The sequence below is a fragment of the Felis catus genome, chromosome D4 (genome assembly GCF_018350175.1).
Source record: "Felis catus isolate Fca126 chromosome D4, F.catus_Fca126_mat1.0, whole genome shotgun sequence".
In the NCBI taxonomy this organism is placed as follows: domain Eukaryota; kingdom Metazoa; phylum Chordata; class Mammalia; order Carnivora; family Felidae; genus Felis; species Felis catus.
The window spans coordinates 54,772,549-54,788,522 of record NC_058380.1 but is presented as its reverse complement, the minus strand read 5'-3'; the positions used below and the strand labels follow the sequence as shown (position 1 = coordinate 54,788,522).

The window sequence follows — 15,974 nt, the reverse complement described above, 5'->3', positions numbered from 1 at the left end:
AAAGGCATGAATACATACATGAATGTTGAAGGGTAGGCATACACATAGTATTACAAAGAATAATAAGTAAAAGTTCCCAGCTTTCTTCTACCCCATTTCACTGCCAAGAACTAGCTACAGGTACTTCCAAACATTACCTATTTTAAATACATGGACAAGTAGGGGCACCTGGGTGGTTCAGTCAGTTGAACTTTCGACTTCAGTTCAGGTCATGAAGTCACGGTTTGCTGGTTCGAGCCCCACGTTGGGCTTTGTGCTGACAACACGGAGGCTGCTTGGGATTCTGTCTCCCCATCTCTGTCTACCCATCCCCCCCCCCCAACATATGCATGCATGCTTGCCTTCTCAAAAATTAGCATTTAAAAAATACATGGAAAAGTAATAGCACAGCCACATACCTTAGGTATACAGACATACAAATATGCATATATGTAGTATACATATATATAATGTATATATACAGTATATAAAATATAAACACATATAATGAGGATTTTCCTTCCTTTTTTAAACATTACTTTTGTCCTTCTCCCTGGAATCAGAATAGCTATTAGATGCACTACTGATTTTTGCATAACAACACCCAAAATTCACATGCTGGCTTAGACTGAGACCGCTTCTGAATGGCAGCTGGGAATAAAAACACCTTCCCCTACTCACCATACGTGGCTGTGTCCTCAAAACGTGAACATACTTGGCTTTAAACAACCTACTATGGATTCTTTCTCGATTGATTCCAAATCCTTTGCAGTTGCCACTTCCAGCTATATATGTCTTAGAGTATCAAGTCTCTGCTCTTCATGGATATAGTCCTAAAGAATGTCCTTTTCCATGAAATTACCTCCTTGAAGCATGGCTCCTGTTCTGACATTCTGAGATGGGTCTGCAAACTATGGCCTAGCACCCGTATTTGTGAGTAAAGTTTTATTGGAACCCAGCTGTGCCCATTTGTTTGCATACTGTCTTCAGCTGTTTCACATTACAACAGCAGAGCTGAGTAGTAAGAGACTGTAGAACCCACAAAACCTAAAATACTCTGCCTCCTTACAGAAACGTTTGCTGACTCACATTCTAGAATAGGGTAAAAAACAGATTGTTTTTTCCCTACCAAAAGTTCTGGAGGAATTGAATCACATACTCCATATTCAGTGTCTTTGTCCAGGCTGAAGAGTTTATTTTTTAAAAAAATACAGATGACCCCTGAACAACAAGGGTTTGAACTGCATGGGTCCACTTATCTACAAATTGTTCTCAATAAAGTAAATGTTCTCAGTAAAGTATATGCATTTTCCTTATGGTTTTCTTAACATTTTTTTTCTGTAGCTTTATTATAAGAATACAGCATATAATTAATGTAACACACAAAATTATGCATTAATTATTTATGCTATTGCTAAGGCTTCTGGTCAGCACTAGGCTATTAATAGTTAAGTTTTGGGGGAGTTAAAAGTTTTACTTGGATTTTCTACTGCGTAGGAGGGGTCAGTCCCCCTAACCTCCATGTTGTTCAAGGGTCAACTGTACAAACAAACAAAAAGCGCCCTGGCTCTGACAGTAGCAATGGTGTGCTGGTAAACGTTTAATCACTTGCTCTCGGCCACAGGGGAGCCCTGGATTATACCATTTGCTGATCTCCATGGTGTCAATAGTTCCATAATGGCTTACCTCAAGCTAAAAAATGTGATGTCACTGAACACGGAATTGGGAAGAGATGGCCACAAATGCTAGTGCAAACTAGCTCCAGCAAACCACTGGCTCCTCAGGACATCAGTGGCCCAAACGTACTTTATTTTTTTATTTAAATTTTTAATGTTTATTTATTTTTGAGAGAGAGAAAGTTGCGGAGGGGCAGAGAGAGACACACACAGAATCTGAAGCAGGCTCCAGACTCTGAGCTATCAGCAAGGAGCCTGATGCGGGGCTCGAACCCACGAACTGTAAGATCATGACATGCCTGAGCTGAAGTCGGACACTTAATCGACTGAGCCACCCAGGTGCCCCACAACCGCTTACTTTAAAGATGAAGACACTGAGGCCCAGAGAGTGTCTTGCCCAAGGTTGGCCCAGGGACTGGAACCAGGCTGGAAATCGTTTCCCAGTAGAGTCTGGCTCCTTCACAGGGAGTTATGTCCTTCATAAAAGGAAGAGTAGAGGAAGGAAGGCAAAGGAAGTTCTTTGCCAGGCCCTTGGTAATAAATGTTGGTTTTTATCATTATCTTCACAATTTGGGGCTCAGGCTTCTTCAGCATGTGCTTTGAAGCTCACATCAGGGAGAGGTAGTGTTCTTCACACAAGACCAGGTTTCATGCGAACACTTGACAGTAGCCTGTCTCAATTAACCAGCAGATGCTGAGGCTACCAGACTGTAAACTCCAGAAAGAGAGGGACTGCCTGTTTGTGCTATTTTCCCCAGTGTCCAGTATAGAACTGGGCACTTGGTAAGTAGACAGTCCATAAATATGTGCTCAAGGGATAAAGGAATGACACCCCACCATCAAAGTGGAGCTTTACTCCAAGAACATGGCAGGTATGCAGAGGTTAGATCCCATTCCCTTCGCCCATCTGTGGCTAGGGCAACAAGAGATGAAACATGCTCGTATGCTTGCAACATTTTTTTTTTTTAGTTTATTTCTTTGAGATCGAGATAGAAAGCAAGCAGGGAAAGAGGGAGACCGAGAATCCCAAGCAGGCTCCACGCTGTCTGCAGAGCCCAATGTGGGGTTCGAACCCACAAACCATGAGATCATGACCTGAGCTGAAACCAAGAGTCGGACGATTAACCGACTGAGCCACCCAGACGTCCCTGCTTGCAACATTTCTAAACTATCAGCTGCAGTATCCAAGCTGCTTCATCAGAGCAGGAGAAGCTCTGTGGATGGAGGAGCAAAAGGGAGGACAGAGTTAGAGAACTGTCTTCCTTTCATGTATATATGTATGTAATTTCTACCTGGAACTTGTTCTGACAGAGCATAAAGCCAAGGAAAAATCCAGTGAGAGATCCCACCTACCACACACCACGATGCAGGACATTGCTTTCTGGTAGGAGCTGAGGAAGGGCCACTCAAGGTGGCACATCTCTGAAAGTGGAAAGTGAACGAATGCCACGATTGGGTTATCATGATATTCCAATAAGGCTACACAGCTAAAAACAGCAGTGAACATGGCGGAAAGGAAGGCAGTGTTCTCTGGAAATGACTTTTTGACCACTTGGTAACTCTCACACAAACCCCTACACACTTGGCACGGGCTCCCCACGGGCATTTCGCTGAACCCACAGGTCCTGTTTGCCACATCACTGCCGCAATCTGGATGCACAGACAGATCAGCTCTTGGGGCACAGGAACAACCAGCCATCTGTGAACCTTGCTGCGTTTTCAGGAGGCCACTGGGACTCATCATCTCTTATGCGGACACCTACTACTAAAAGTTGCCACAGTGAGGTCAAGCTTGGTCCCAAATACCAGAGGTTAACACTGTCCATGCATGGGGTGCTGTATGTGTTTCCATTTAGAGCAAACATCCCAAACAAGAAGCAGGACCAATGGTTAAAGCTTCCAAAGCATTTCCTACACCAGTGGCTCTCAAAGTGTGGTGCAGGAACTCTAGGAATCCACAAGGTCAAAACAACTTTCATAATAATACCAAAAGGCAATTGGCCTTTTCCTCTGTCACGTGTTCAGGAGTATACAGTGGAGTTTTCCAGAGGCTACAAGATGTGACAGTGCACCAGACTTGAGTGCAGAAGCGGATATAAGAATCCAGCTGACTTCTATTAAACCTGACATTAAAGAGACTGCAAAACTATAAAACAATGCCACTCTTATCAGTAACATTCTATTTTAGAAAATAAAATTCTCTGTTAATATAAATAGGTCCACTATTTTTTAAAAAAATCAATCATTAACTATAGTAAAACTTTCTGTTTTATATATAAATATCAAAAGATATAACCCACATAAACGAAAGCTTAGTATGCTAGTTTTTAAGTGTAAAGGGGTTTTTGAGCCCCCTCAAAAGTTTGAGAACAGCTGTCCAAGAGGCTGCCCATCCCCCGCCCACCCCTCGTCCTCACGCTTGTGAGGAGGGTTATGTATATTAAGTACGTTGCAGGAAAGACATGCCGTTCAGATATCTGGCTGAATTAAGAAAGGCAGCCCATTCTCCTTCCTGGATCTCTGAATTCATTAGGGCAGGCTCTGTGCCGAACCCTTCCATCTCACCCCATTTTCCCCTTATTACTTGGTGTGGATTCCCCAATCTGCCAGCTGTGTATTTCCCTATCCTGCAAGCCCGGGCGCGGTGAGAACTCTCTGGTGAGACCCCGCACACCCTTCTTGGGGTTAGGACTCCCCAGTGAGGCCCGCACACCCTCCTTGGGTTGAGGATTCTCCAGTTCGGCCGGCCTTAGAGCCTGGATGAGGACTCCCAGCGAGGCCCGCACAACCTCTGTGAGGACTCTCCGGCGGCGTGCACAGCCAAGGCAGAGAGACGAGGAGAGCCATTTCCAGTCCCTGAACCCTGTCCCCCGCGCGGCACAGGCTGCAGACAAGGCGGAGAGATCAGTCCCCAGGAGCCAGTCCGCCCCCGATTCTCCCCCGGGCCTTCCCCGGCCTCTACCCAGCCTGTAGCCGCTCCACGCGCCTCGGCAGAGGCTCGCGCCGTCTGCCTCCGGGAAGAGGGGGGCCGGCGCTCCTTCCCCGGGACATCCGTCCCTCCGGGCCGGTACTCACCGCTAAGTGCACGAATGGGATCTGAGCGTAGGCAGGCGTCAAGTGCGGGGCACACTCCCGAGCGCTGCGTGGATCTAGGGGCAGCCGCCTCCGCGCCCCTCCCCCTGCGTCCCCCGGGGCCACCCGCTGATGGGCGGAGCAGGGGCGGGGCGGGGGGGCGCGGGGCCCGGGCGCGGCGGGGTAGCGGCCCGAGAGGTGGGGCGGAGTCTCTCCCGGCTGCCCCGCCCCGCCCGGCTGGAGAGACTTCGCCCCTGGCGGGAGGGGGCGGAGGCTAAGGGCCCGGCCGCAGGAAGCTGGCGGACGCGTGCTCCGGCCCGTACCACTTCGGCGGGCCCCGTCCTGGGAGCAGAGTGACTTTCGCTCGCTTTGAGGTATAGGGTGTGACTGTCCGGCTCGCGCCAGGAAGGGGTGGGGAAGAAATGTAGTTGTTTTTCTTTTTTGCTTTAAAAAATGATTTGGCCATAAAGGGAGAGTTTTCGTTCTTCAGCTGCTCCAGTACGTGTGGTCACTTGGCCCCTGTCCCCACCGCCACGCCCCTCTCACCCTCTTGTGCCCACCCCCGACGTCTACTCCCGCCTTAATTCCTTGCAAAGCGTGCCAAGTGGGCCTCGGAACCACACTGAAATATAATAGGACTTCGACGTTTCCATGGTTATGAATGCAGTTTCTGGTGTAAAAAAAATTTTTTTTTAACGTGTGACAACGATTTATAATGCAGGCTGTTCACCGGTTAGAAATGAGAGAAATGGCCGAGAGTTGACGCTGAATGGACCTTCTTCACCAGACCTGCTTTTGTTGGGTGATTCGAGTTGCACCCTCTCTAGCAAAGCTGACTAGAAAGAAGTGATTCAATCTTTCTAGATCCAAGGTGGTGAGGTTTTCCTGCCGATTTATATGGAAAACTACTGTAGTTTTCTATCTTGAGTATCTGAATAAACAGCTTATAAGATGAATAGCTAATAGCTAATACTAATTCCCATTGGTACCAGTTAGTTGCCATTCTGTTCCTCTGTGTAGGGCCGTATGATTGGATCTTTCAATATCTTAATCAACTCTGCCATCTGTCCTGTGAAGTGAAAAATATTACCCCATTTTGCAGATACGAAATGCTATAGCTGGGATTCAGTCCTCATGCCTGTCTGTTTCCCAAGTCCATACTTTTCTCATTATACTATTCTAGGGTACAAGCTATCCCTAATTATATCTAGTTTTTAAATATAAAGGGTTGTATTTAACTTTGAAAAATGAGATACTTACTATATTTCCAATATGGGAAAAGACTTTCTTTCCACACACTTTCTAAATTCGCATTCATTCATTCTTCCTTTGCACGTTCTTTGAAGAAATTTTCCTTGAGTGCCTATCCCATGCCAGAGGTTCACCACAAACTCTGAAAAATAATAATAATAGAATTCCTTTGGAAGTTAGGTGATAATGTTCAATGATAACAGGCATATAACACAATAACTGATAATCCTTGGCAGAAAATAATGAAATCAAAACTCTAAAGGGAACTGGAATTTATTAATAAACACTGGTCAAAATCGTGAAGGAAATACATTTAAGAGTTGGTGTTCTGCCACTTTGATTTTATGAAAGACCTACCTTAGTACCTGTTTTCGCTAACTGAAAGAAATCTGAAGAGGATTTTTGCTGTTACAAAAAAGATGAAAAGTGAAAATAACATTCAGTGTTTGTTTTGCAGCAAGCGGTTCCAGATGAGAGGGGCCCCATCAAGCTCCTTCCCTGCGAACTACGCTCAGCACCTCGGCATCAAGCCGCTGTAGCTTTGGACTGTGTCTGTGAGCATCTGTGCTTGTATCTGGATTTATTTGGTGCATCTGTTAGTAAGATGTGTCCTAAGGTATTGGAAAAACCTAAGAGAAGCTGTATTTTGGGTCTGGGAATGCTGAAAAACTTTCCCACAGAAATTAATGGTAATTGCGTCTTTGCTTTCTGCCATTTTGGTTTCATAGGAACACTCTACTTTGAGAAAGCATGAGAAACCTGTAGTACCCACATCACTCGGCTTTGTTCCCCTCTAGAAAGTCACCAGTGACATGCAGATTGCAAATCCACTGGCCTGCCCTCTGTTCTTGTCCTCACTGACTACTCTGTTACTTGACACTGGTGACTAGTCTTTCCTTGAAATTTTGACCTCCTTTTGGCTTTAGAGCCCTCTGCTCTCATCACCTCTCAGTCTTTGATCTCTCTTTCTTAGGCTCTTTCACTATACTTTTTCTCCTCTCCCTTTACATGTGATTCCATATGCTGATGAGCTTTTATTCATTTATTTTCTCTGTGCAGACTCCCTGTCACCTGTAGCTGAAGCCTGCTGGGTCTCTGTCACTGTTCTTAACTCTCTTCAGGTCTCCACATGTTTTATTTCCAGCCACTTGTGGAGTCTCAACCACCTGGATATTCCAAAGACACCTGCCATTCTTCACATCTAAAATGAGAATTCGTCATCTTTTCTAACCATCAGTCTATCCCCTCCTTCCCATCCAGTTTCTTTCTCACTCTGAATCTCACATCTTGAATTTGGGTCTTATGGTGTGTTGCAAAAGCTAAACATTTAAGGGCTTTAGAACCATATTACTATGCTTATACAGGGCCCACCTGATAAACATTTCTGCCATGGTACAAAAGACTGCGAGAGGTCTAGAGGAATGTATAAACCTTATGGACCTTGTGAGAGGAAGCCAGCCAGCCAGCTGTGGAGCTGCTCAGGCACCGCAGATCACTCCAGGGGCCAGTGGCAGAAGGACCTTCAGTTGAGGTGACTGCACTATTCTAGTAGCCTCACTGCCAGAAGTTTCTGCTACTATAAGGAGAACCACGAAGATGTGGTCAGAGACCTGTTATGCTCCGAGGAATGCCTTATTGTAGTTCACACTGACTTCAGTTACTTGTATAAACTGGACTTCCTTGGTATAGAAAGGTCCTAAAAACTGTACCCAATTAACTTTGTATCATGCTTTCCAATTTATAATGCACTCACACACATATTATTTAAAAAATTTTTTTTAACGTTTATTCATTTTTTGAGAGACAGAGAGAGCGTGAGCAGGGAAGGGGCAGAGAGAGGGAGACACAGAATCCGAAGCAGGCTTCAGCCTCTGAGCTGTCAGCACAGAGCCCAACGTGGGGCTTGAACTCATGAACTGTGAGATCATGACCTGAGCCGAAGTCGGATGCTCAACCGACTGAGCCACCCAGGTGCCCCTTGCACACATATTATTTAAGAAAAAAGAAATGGTGTCAGAGAAAGGCGGTCTGAGAGCACATTCATATGCTGTTCTGGAGAGACTGAGTTTGACAGTCTGACCACCTTTTGAGAAACACTAGTGGTGGTTCCAAACTGAGTGTTTCTTGGAATCACAGAGAGCACCTATTAAGAATACTGCCTCTGGTGTCCCCCACCTCCTAGAATGTCTGATTAATTAGGTGAGGGGTAGGATCTGTTCTCAGAGTCTGAGGAATTTAAATTCTACAGGTGATTCAGCTCTAGCAGGCCCACAGACTGGCACCAGGGAACTGCTACCTGGAGATATATGCTCCATAGGGCGAGACCATGTCACTTTGTTCATCACCCCTAACCTGGAGCCTGGCACATGGCAGGTGCTCAGTATGAGTTTCTTGACTCTTTCTTACTGTCACTTTCTTTCTGCCCCCTCCTCCATTACACTCTGTTCAGTGTTCTCTAGCACGGTACAGAGGGGAAACATCTGGCAATGAGTGAAGCATAAGGTGGTCCTTCCTGAAATGCTTGAGGGGACTCTAGAATGCCTATGTTCATTGCTGAATGTGTCTTCCTCATACTAGAGGAAGTTTGAAATAAATGTTTTCTGTTCCTTTAAAAAATGCTATATATTGATAATAAGGAAAGTCAGTGCTTAACTTCATCTTCGCCCTCCCTCCCAAGTATCCAACTGGTACCCCCTTCCACGCCTCTCCTGTACTTAATGTTTGTGCTTCTTTTCTTACCGCCCAAGTGCCTGAATCCTTGAGCTGCTTTCCCCAGACCCGCTGGCCATCTGTTTTACAGTTAACACTGCCACCCCCCCAACCTAAATAGTGATAAAAGCCAAATGTGATCAAATGTCCCATTGAATCTTCACAACAACCCTTTGAGGCTGGTGACATTCTTACCATTCCACAGATAAGGAAAGTGAGATTCAGGATGATTCTAATGCTTCAACTGGCAAATGGTGATGCTGGGGTTTGAATTAAGGGTGATGTAACTCCAGAGCTGGTGCTTTTAACCTCGATACAATGATGTAGAATTTTATTTAAGTGAAATCATGGGATATTCTGAGGCTATAAATCATTTATTCTCTGCAGAAAAGAAGAGGAACATCAGTGTTCTAGGAGAGAACTTTGGTCTATCACCGTCTAGAATTCCTTATTCACTTATTTTCAGGGCTTCTTCTCCCTAATCATAGTATAAAAAACCCCTGATGCAGCCCTGTAGTTTAGGTACACATCGGTAAAGATGCTCCTCATCCTGGGGGATGGAAATATTGGAAGTTGGGGGCAGTAATGTCATTGTTCTGAGGCTGCTGCTCCTGACTTGATTTTTTTTTTTTTTCCCAAGAAAATGGTTTGGTAACATCAACAAATGAGAGTTAGAAAAACAGCAAATTTGTCACTAGTTGGGCTCATTTCTGTTTCCAGTTTATGAGGAGACTGCTTTCATGGTTAGATTAACTACTATTTAAAAATCTTACTATGGCCCCTATGCCCTTGTGCTCTCTTCATTCTTTTCCACCCATTAGTCACTTTGTCCTTCATTCTGGGTATTTCTTTTTGACCCGTCTTATAGTCACTATAAAAGCAGTGCGTTCCCCAAACTCATTTTTCCTAAGCTACAAAGCAGACTCACTGTATGCATAGCATCCACCTGGGCCCTCTACCTGTTGTCCCCACAGGGAACCAATGTGACATTATTTTCATGCTACTTGCTGTGTATGAGTAATAAAATACTTTATCTCTGACCCAAGAATCTTGTGTCTTCTGCCAACATCCATGAAACAGTAAGAGGCTTATTTATTAGCTTGTGTATGGTAAAATCTTAGTTGCTGACACTTTTGGTGACGTGATGGGATGCTGGCAGAGACAATCCTTTCTGGAAGACCCTATGGTTTATGTTAGTGGGCAAGAGAGGACTTCCAGGATCTAGTAGCAAATGCTGTTACCCAAGTGGTGATCAAGGGGCACAGTAAGTGTCCTCCACTGCCATCCCGTTAATGTTTATTTAGAAGCTAAGTGATAAGAAACAGGCTTGAAACAATTTACCCAAACGATGTTTTGGTTGTGCTCACTCTCCTCGAGAGTAGAATGAGAAAGGGATGTTATATGACAGTGGGGTGGCCAAAAGTGGCTGTAGCTGCTGAGTCAAGGAATCCCCAAAGTTTAAATAAATGCTGTCAACAATATGGAGATAGAAACTTAAGTGGATCAAAAACAAGTGTTGATTTGGATGAGCCCAAGCTGTGGGCTTGAAACTGGAAGTTGATGCAAGGCCTTGTTTATGGACAAGGAATTGCTCTGTCCCTCTGCACCTCCTGACCCTTCCCCTCCCCCATTTCCCAACTTCGGCTGCTTTCAGGAAAAAGCTGAGTATGCTTGGGGAACTTCAAGAAGGGGGAAGCTCAAATATTTTTAGCTCTGTTGTGCATAATTGCCCAGGTTACAATTCTGCTCAGTGGAGGGGGTTGGGGTGCTGGATGCAAGGGTAGCTGAAGGCACTGAGGACTGTGGAGGAAGCTGCATAATATGAGCAAGGAAACTGGTTCCAAGCCTGTCTTGAGGAGACCAAGGATTTTAAAAAAAGCCATCCTCCAAAGCCTGACTTCCTCCTCTCCCATCTGCATCCCCTTACCTTCTGGACTTCCCTTTATATGCCTATTAGGCTTCTTAATCCATTGGTCCATGTTCCCATAGTGTAGTGGTCCTCAGCCAGGGTGATTTAGTCCCCCCTTCTGACCCTAAGACATTTGACAATGTCTAGAGATATCTTTGATTGTCACGACTAAAAGAGGGAGAGTGTGTTCTACTGGCATTTAGTGGATAGGAGCAGGGATGCCGTAAATATCCTACAGTGCACAGGATGCATTCCCCAAACAATGATCCTACCCAAAACGTTAGTACTGCCAAGATTGGGATCCTTGCTGGGGGCTGGGGGTGGGGGGAGCATCCAAAAATCAACTGATGGGGTTTGGGCAACTTTTTCTGTGAAGAAGGAAAATTAAAGTGACCTGGTAGGGCGGGCTTTTTGCGCTGATTCAATGTACTACTGTCTTTCATTGCTGAATGTATAACTGATATTTATGTTGTACGTGCTTGCATTGTGAATACTTATGAAGTCCAGAAGGGATTCTTCTATTCGAAGACTGTGGTAGAGAGGTAATCTCTGTCTTCTAACTGGCGGTCTAGCAAAAAGAATATAAAATCTGAGAAGAAAAGGAAATCACAGCTTTAGATCGCTATTGCACAAGTCAGAAAGGCAATTCCCTAGTACAACATCGCCACCTGCCGACCCAGGCACCAAGTGCACCTCTTTTAAAAAAGCTGGGGTTTGGGAAGTAGATGCAGCTGTTGACCTGTTGCCAAGCTCTTGTTGAAAAAGAAACAGGAACCCTCCTGCACTGTTGGTGGGAATGCAAACTGGTGTAGCTGCTCTGGAAAAAAGTGTGGAGGGTCCTCAAAAAATTAAAAACAGAACTACCTACGACCCAGCAATAGCACTGCTGGGAATTTACCCCAGGGATACAGGAGTGCTGATGCATGAGGGCATGTGTACCCCAGTGTTTATAGAAGCTCTTTCAACAATAGCCAAATTATGGAAAGAGCCTAAATGTCCATCAGCTGATGAATGGATAAAGAAATTGTGGTTTATATATACAGTGGAATACTACTTGGCAACGAGAAAGAATGAAATCCTGGTGTTTGCAGCAATGTGGAAGGAACTGGAAGGTATTATGCTGAGTGAAATAAGTCAGAGAAGGACAGATGTCATATGTTTTCACTCATATGTGGATCTTGAGAAACTGAATGAGCACTGGGTGTTGTATGTAAGCCAGTTTGACAATAAATTATATTAAAAAAAAAAAGACCTATAAAGACCTGTGACTCTGCAGCCTGAGGTCCCCATTTTGGGTGGGTTAACTCAGGCTTGACAACCAATAAGGAAAAGGCCCAATATATCTCACTTGTCAAATTGGAAAGTTTTTCCTCACTTGGAAATTGGGTATTTAAGGACCAAGTAGCCTGGCCCTAGCAGCATCTCAGTTTATATGAAAAAGTGGTAGCTGTTGCTTTGGGGAAACTGTACTCACATGATACCACCTGAAGTAAAGCCCCTGGCTCAATGGTGTCCTTAGTTCACAGAGGTGCACCTTAATGCTGGGGCCTGGTTCACTGATGGTCTGGCCAAGTTCAAACCTGTTAGGGGAGAGGGGAGGCTGGAGCTGTTCAACTGCTGCTCCGTATATGCCATACTGAAAATTGGCATTGTTATTCACTCACTGCATAGAACTCAAGGCCATTTTCATAACTCTGGCCAATATTCCCTATGATGAAACATATTTTTTACTGACTCTTGGGATAGTAGCCATGATTTAGCGGCCTGGTCTGTTATCTGGTCCACCCCTTGGAAGACTATAGACTGATGGATTAAACGACCCTGGCACCTGTGGTAGGAACATCTGAGACTACAGATATACAAGGGAGGAGGCCATAAATATTCTCTTTGTCGCCTAGATCGAACACCATCACTCAAGTCAAACAGCAGATGCAGTTGACAGGTTGTGGATGTGGCTGATCATAAATGATACTGCTGTGCCTGTGCGTCAATAGCAGCTTTTAACATGGAGCCCCTGTAGACAGGTACAAACACATGGACTGGCACAACCTCACTTCATTCTGTTACAAAATCATGTGCTTCTCTGATGCTTGAAAGGGATATGCGACATATAGAAAAGGAAATTACAACCATTCAGTGACACTGCCCGTGTGACTTAACCAAGCTAATGTAGCAATGTTGATCCAAATCAAGTTTAATGACAAATCCTGTTAGGAGTGACCTGTGCCTACTTGGGTTATATGCTTGTATGTAGCTAGAAATGGGCCAAGGAATCTCTCTTCATTAGGGATAGAGGTTGTTTTTTGGCTCATCTATTGCCTCCTGTAATTATTGGCAATGACACCAAAGATCAGCATGTTAGTGAAATGAATAATGGATGGGCCTTAGGCTAGACTACATCCTGACTGTCTGAAATAGAGTCCTCTGGTCTTCCCTGGGACAGTCACCTGGGTCCAGGACTCTGGAAGGCATATTTGAGGTCAATACTTGAGGTTAATTTCATCTTGTTGTTTGGAGTCCCGATGATGATAGTAGCCTTGTGTGAGAAATTTAGTTCTAGCCTCTGTTGGTTAAAGTAATCAGAATGGCCAATAGAGTGACACACTTTTGTGACAGTTTGCTAGAAGCCAAGACAGGTAGGGGCAACAGGTGGATTGATGGGGAAAACAATCTTCCACAGGTCCTGAACATCCCTGCACATTTTTGCTAGGTATGCCAAGAATTCAAGTTCCTTCCTGACTATTCTTTCCTAATGCCATTTCTCTGGGTTGTGTTTATAGTGAACACCGTGAGGGTTGAAGTTATATCAAGTCATATGTTTGCTTCTAAATTATTGCGTGTGTGTGTGTGTGAAGAATTGAGTGAGAGTGTAGGTGAACCATATCATCTAAAAATTTGTAATTGTTGAGGCTGGGTCATAGGTACATGTGGGTTCAAAGTACAGGCTTTCTTACCACTTACTATAAAAACAGTAGATTCCCAAGTGTGTTCCTTGTTAGCAATACAAACTCATTGTATGTATTATATCCTTCTGGGCCCCTCTATGTTACCCCCATGGGATCTGGGATAAGGCTCATGCCGCTTGTTGTGTCATGAGTAATAAAGTCCTCTTCTGTGATTTACGAGTCTTGTGTCTTTTTCCAGTATTTATAAAATGGTAACAGGATCTTAGTACCTTGTAAGTAGGAGTAAAATCCCAGACCCTGACAGTATCTATATTGTTTTGTGGGGAGTGGGGGATGCTTTGATGTTTGATTGAAATCACCAGGCACAAATTTAGTTGTGTAGCTTTGTTTTCACATTGAGAAAAAAAAAATCAGTTTGTTAAACTTGTCTTGCAACTGCCCCAAATTTTGCCAAGCTTGAAATTTGGAACTTCTCTATGTAGTCCCTTTTTAAGCTTTATTTTAAGTATTTAAAATTATGAATAATGTCAGCCATTTACAAAATTAGAGAGACTAGTATAATGAACCCCCATATAGACATCACTTGGCTTCAACAATGATCAACTCATGGCTGATCTTGTTACTTCTATATCTGCCTCCCATTCCTAATTACTCTGCAGCACATATATACAATTATAGAATTTCATTTGTAATATAATCTGTTTTAAAATCATTGCTGGAATCTGCTTTGTTTTATGGTATAGTATATTTGTTTTATTTATACTTCTAAAGAGCTATTTCGAAAAAATATTGCTCCATTAATAATATTTTTTTTAAGGTTTACTTATTTATTTTGAGAGAGAGAGAGAGAGAGAGAGAGAGAGAGAGAGAATTCCCAAGCAGACTCTGTGCTGACACAACAGAGCCCCATGTGGAGTTCGAGCTCATGAACTGTGAGATCATGACCTGAGCCCAAATCAAGAGTTGGACACTTAACTGAATGAGCCACCCCGATGCTCCTCCATTAATAATAATTTTTAAAAAAGCATCACAAGTCTCTCTCTCCCCCACCCCCGAAATATTTTGAACGTAACTAAAGCTCTATATAGTGGCAAATAAATCTTCAGTTCTGTAGTTATTGAAACGAAAAAAGAAATTAGGAAAAAGAACTAAAGAAAATATAAATTAGTAACATAAAATATTAATGAATTATTTAATATAGGTAATTGACTACTTGTGAGAACTGCACCAAAATAAATAAAATATACTAGTCTCTGACAAATTAACAAATGAGGTAAAATGTGTAAATACTTATTGAGATACATAACTACAAGTATAGATGTTAAAATAATTTAATACAATACATAAAGTATTCTATGCAAATAATTTTGAAACTCATAAAGAGAAAGTTTCTGGCCAATATATATACAATCTATATCAGTTGTACCTTCCCCCCCTCAGAGATTTTGGTTGACTTTCGTTCAAATGCCACTTCTGTTTGCTTGTGACAATCCCAGAACCTGCTCATGCTTTGAGATTTTGTGGCTGCTTCATAGTTTTCTAAGTATCCACACTCCTGCATCCACGGGGGCTGTCCTTATTTTCCCAGCAACATCTAACAGGGGGCAATATAACCCCCTTTCCATGTGTGCTCACGGAAACCGCTGAGAGCACAGAAAGGATTGGTCAGTTTTTCTGTAATGGGTTAGATAGCAAATATTTTAGTCTTTGTGAACACATACACTACTCCTTCTCATCCTTCTTTTCCTGTCTTACAACCTTTTAAAACCCCCCAAACATTTAGCTCTCAAGATGTATGTGGCGGGGAGAGGGGGAGGCTGTGCTCATGGCTGCCCGGGGGGACGAGACGCTGGATGCAGGAGAAGCGCCCCCTCCTCATACGTGAGAGTTACCTGCCGTGCGCCCCGGGCCGGATTACGGTGGGCGGGGCGGCTGGCGGCACAGGGCGGGGCCTACCTTCCCGCTGTTTCCTCCTGGTCCTTCTGGGCGGTGCAACCTCTGGCTTCCAGGGCCTACCGGCAGCTGACAGCCACCAAGAGCTTCGAAGGCTACCAGCGGTCGTGCGGATGGTCTCCCTGTCGCAGGTGAGACCCCGGCCAGGCGCGGAGGGCTCGGCGGGCACCTGCGGCTGCCACTCTGCACCCCTGCAGCCGGCCTGCGGGGGCCCTAAGCAGGGCGGCCCCCTGGGGGGAAAAAGGTACAGAAACAGGCTACTGGTTGTGCTTGGCCTGTGGTCAGTTTTCTCAACTCTGCCCTGAAGAATAATGGCTAAAGAGTGCAGGCCCGGTAGCCATATTGCCTTTCGTTCTGGGTTTTAATCCTGACTCCAGTGTTTACTAGTTCTGTCAACGTGGGGAAAAGCTTGACCTTCTCTGGGCCTCAGTTTCCTCATTTTGAAAGCAGTGGTAATAACAATTCTTACTTCATCGAGTTGTAATGAAAATTGAATGCGCTAATATGTGTACCGTGCTT

At 44.3% G+C, this 15,974-nt stretch overlaps 1 protein-coding gene and 1 long non-coding RNA gene across 4 annotated transcripts in view; one reads left to right on the top strand and one right to left on the bottom strand.

Moving 5' to 3' along the window:
* The window catches only part of ACO1 (aconitase 1), a 64,242-nt gene extending 59,363 nt beyond the window's left edge, over positions 1-4,879 (bottom strand). Inside the window, exon 1 of one of the 2 annotated variants that reach the window (XM_006939201.4) lies at positions 4,731-4,879. The gene's annotated coding sequence lies outside the window, so the exon portion shown is untranslated. Of the gene's footprint in view, positions 1-660; positions 884-4,730 lie in introns of those variants that run through there. The other variant, XM_045043464.1, reaches the window with a different exon arrangement.
* A 78-nt stretch (positions 4,880-4,957) lies between these two features.
* On the top strand, positions 4,958-13,714 carry LOC102900146. Of its 2 annotated transcripts, none has more exons than XR_002148289.2 (3): positions 4,958-5,101; positions 6,436-6,594; positions 12,495-13,714. It is a non-coding gene; the product is annotated as an uncharacterized LOC102900146 (long non-coding RNA). The 2 variants fall into 2 exon arrangements; XR_006589068.1 differs by having other exon boundaries at positions 4,958-5,598.
* Positions 13,715-15,974: the final 2,260 nt, after the last annotated feature.